The sequence below is a fragment of the Lipotes vexillifer genome, unplaced genomic scaffold (genome assembly GCF_000442215.2).
Source record: "Lipotes vexillifer unplaced genomic scaffold, Lipotes_vexillifer_v1.1 scaffold838, whole genome shotgun sequence".
NCBI lineage: Eukaryota > Metazoa > Chordata > Mammalia > Artiodactyla > Lipotidae > Lipotes > Lipotes vexillifer.
This window is the reverse complement of record NW_006769660.1, coordinates 291,273-295,256: the sequence shown is the minus strand read 5'-3', so window position 1 is coordinate 295,256 and position 3,984 is coordinate 291,273.

Below are 3,984 nucleotides of genomic sequence, written 5' to 3'. Positions count from 1 at the left end.
AGTGAAAAACACTAAGCATAGAAACACCTGTGTAGTACACAAGACTCAACTATTGAGCAAAATGAGGACATTGTATTTAAGTACTAAGCATGTGGTAGGGATGGTCAATGTTATAGGATTTTGGAGGCAAAGAAGGCCAAGAGACCCTGGTAAATTTTTCCTTTAAAAAGCCTTGAACTAGGGCTCAAAGGAGAAGCAATTTTCCACAGTAGTTGAGACATGTAGAGAACTGTGGAGATGGCTGTCTATTCTTGGTCCCCCTAACCCTCTTCGTGGATTTGACCTTAGTGAGGGAAGTTTTGGGGCCCAGACCACCATCACATATAATGCCTTACATTGCTCTTGTTGGACCTGGTCCTGGCATCAGAAGATGCCACCTCAACCCCAAAATGTGTCATTTTTAGTGTTCAGGGCAATAATGGTACTTCCTACGTCTGGTTAATCCATTCTGTTCTACCCCAAATCTTCATCCATAAATCATCCACATATCCTTCTAGGCCTAAGTCAAACAACACCTGCTGCTCCTCTAACTAAATGAGACTAATTACAGTGTCACACTTAAAGTTTCTGGGCCATTGTCTCAACATGGAAGTCCACAAATAGTTGCTGGTTTCCAGTTCTCTGGAAGATACAGAAGGTTGGGACACTCAGCCTTTGTTTCATCTTTCTTCTATTTGAAAAGGTTAGAAAACTAAAACTATTATCCCAGGTTCCCTTGCAGCTAGAGTTCAACATAAATTAAGTTCAGTCAAATTTATACCTGTGAGATTTAGAAGGAGGGAAGAGGTGAAGGCCCTGAAAACACCAGGCACTGCTTGTCAGTTTTCCAGTTTCCTGAATATGCTGACAGGCAATGGGGTGTTTACAGTGGTACCTTCTTAATCCCAGTTCCTTTTTTAGCTCTACCGGCAGCTTTAGAGGGTGTAGCTGCTCTAGAGAGCCCAAGTCATTCTGAGAGAGATTCCTGAAAACCCAGTCTAGAACCTGAGCTTTGACTCTTCTGCTATTTTTTTTTTAGTACCTAATTTCCTGCATTAAATTCTGCTTAAAATATTTTGATTATCTTCTCTTTCCTCACTGATATACATTCTGATACAAACAGCTATAGCAGTTTGGAAACTCACTTGTAAGCGAATGATAATATATTGCTGTATGCCATAGTTAATTACACATGGGCTGCATGTGTTTTCCTGCCTTTGGTGCTGTAAGTTCAGCAGTACACCATACCATATAGGACAGAGCCAAAAACACAAAGCAGGATAGCCACAAAAATGGGTTAAATGACTGTATTCAGTTCTCAGAACAGGGTCCCAGGCAATACGGAAATTACCTAGACTCTTTACTTCTTGTTCTTCGCATGGGCCATTCTTTCTCTACTCTTCAACCAACAATTAGATAGGAGAGCTCAATAGTCTGATGCATCATACCATTTCCAATTTGTTAATTTTGTTCCTTATTTACATGCTTTATTAAGGTTAGGGGTGGGGTGGAGGGAGAAGAAGCCTCGCTTTGGTGTGTATTTATGGGTTTCTATTATCCCTGAGATCTTTGGCCCAATGGCCACAGTTACCTGAGAATGGGATTTCATATACCAGTTTGTTGGTGGAGAAGCCTTTATGCTGATACGAAATAGGTAAACAAGAATCAGGCTGGTACTCTGATAGTAGTGCCAACGCATAAAGTAATAAAAATGATGCCAAAGGATTTTATTGTTATTTCTGCAAGTCTCATCATAATTTCTGCAATTAACGTATTTGTATTTGTAAAATATAAACCAGAACTAATAGGAGATCATAAGCTTGAGTTTTGTAATCTGCTTCTACCCACAAGCCTTGGGAATTTTGAGACACTTTAGCTATTTTGTGATGCAGTTATTATCCTCTTCAGGCTTCAGCTCACAAATATGGAGTTCATTTCTGGTTTTGTTACCCAATTTGCCAATTATCTTGCTCTTAATCATTATCAATTAGCAAAGAAAGCAGCAAGATATTTTTGTTAGTATTAATTTTCTTTCCCCTGTATTACACAACTCCTTGTTCATTCCAAGTATTTGCCTAAGATATGCAAAAATAATGAACCTTGAGAAAGTTAAAAACAACCAGTATACCAATTCATTGTTGAAGACCAGTCCTAGTCTAAAACAAAAACAAGAAACATCACAGCGTATAAAAATGCCACGCTTCAGTCTTGTATGTGTCTCTCAAATTGTATGAACAAGAAATATTCTTCCTACCCCTCCATTCCTCTACCTCCCACTTAGTCCCACTCTGCAGAGGTCCACATACCACTATATTCCAGCACTTAAACACCCGCCTGGCGAAGATATATTTGGTTTTTCCCCAAACGCCCATACATCCGTGCCATGCAGATAGATGCACCTGTTACCGGAAGAAGGTGTGTATTGCAGTAAATGCCTGCAAGGTCTATGTGGGCATGTGCTCTTGATGGCATCATTACTTAACTGCGTTCTCCTTTAGCTCAGGACTAATTTCTTGACCTTGTTCTTTGGTGAGGGTATTACCGAAATACACAAGTCTCGAATCCTTTCATTTAGTGAGAAACTACTGTATTTATAATTAAGAAACAGGAAAGCATCAGGAGGAGGCAACCATTTCCAGTTGCCTTGTGTTTCTCTCAGAAAGGGGCTGAGCCCATCAAAGTGAAGCCAGATTTTTAACCAAGAGGGTCCCTACCCTACAGACAAATGAAATACGCATTTCAGTCCTTAACTGATTCTTTTACTTCCTGCGTGCTAACCACAAGGATTATGGAGATGAAGAAATATAGTTCCAACCCTCAAGACCTCACAGTCTCCTGGGGGAAACAGATGCATCAATACATCTGCCCTGCTCTGTGACACTTCCTGCCTCACAGGCACCCGCAGTGCACTCTGGGAGGATCAAGCAGGTGCAACCAGAAGACGAGCCTCGAACATGTTCTCAGTAAATATGTGAACTTCTCTCAAAATGTGTTGCAGTGGCAGTGGAGGACAAGTTGATGTCATTATATTCCTTTTAGAGAGGGAAAAAAAAAAAATCCTGAGATTCAGAAAAAAAAAAAAATGGAAGTAAACTTTTCCACAGCCATCATATAGAGCTGAGATTAGAACCGTTTCTGAAGGCACAGTGACTCAGCCCAGCAAAATAGATGTGCTGTTCCAGCATTGCTTGGCAAAAAGCCCTCCTTGCCATGAGTAGAAAAGATGCTACATCTTGTTTCATATTCAAATTATGTTATATAACCCAGTTGGAATTCACTGAAACTATGTTCTCATTTCAATCCAGACCCTTTAGGGACACCTGGAAGTGAACTGTGGGCAATGGACCACCTGTTTTTGCGTTTGGCGTTTCCTTTCCAAAGGCAGCTCTTCCTCTTGACTCCCCTATTTGTGTTAAGGTGGCTACCATTTCCTGCTATACAGAAGCAAAAGGTCAGAATCAACTGTGAGGCTTTTTCTTTATTCCTCCTACTCCTATCTACTCATAACCTAAGTTTTACTCATTCTTTCTGAGTGTCACACACCCAGAAATACACTTATCTTCTTTTCTATCTCCTGCCCCACCATTCACATAGCATCCTGACTCTACCAATGGCATCCCTCTTACCTGCCCATCTCCATGCTTTCCTGATTTACACTGTCTGATTTGTCTTCCTACATTTTTTCCTGTCATCAGTTAATCATCCACCTCATGCCAAAACCTTAACTCTCTCTTCTTCCTAAAAGAAAATAATCTTAGCCCAATCCCTACCAGCTTTCCAGGCTTATGTTCACTGGTCCCCTTCTCAATTCCTGACCCAGTCATTTCCTCATTCTTGTCCATATTCACCTGGAGTTCCCACAGTTCCATTGTGGATCATGCCACCGGCCCTTCCTGGATTACTTTACATCTACCTTTCCAAATCCGTCTCTTTGACTCCACCTCAGCCTCTTGAAACCTTTCCTGATTGCTCCAGCTAATCACATTTTTCTTCTACTCCGAACTC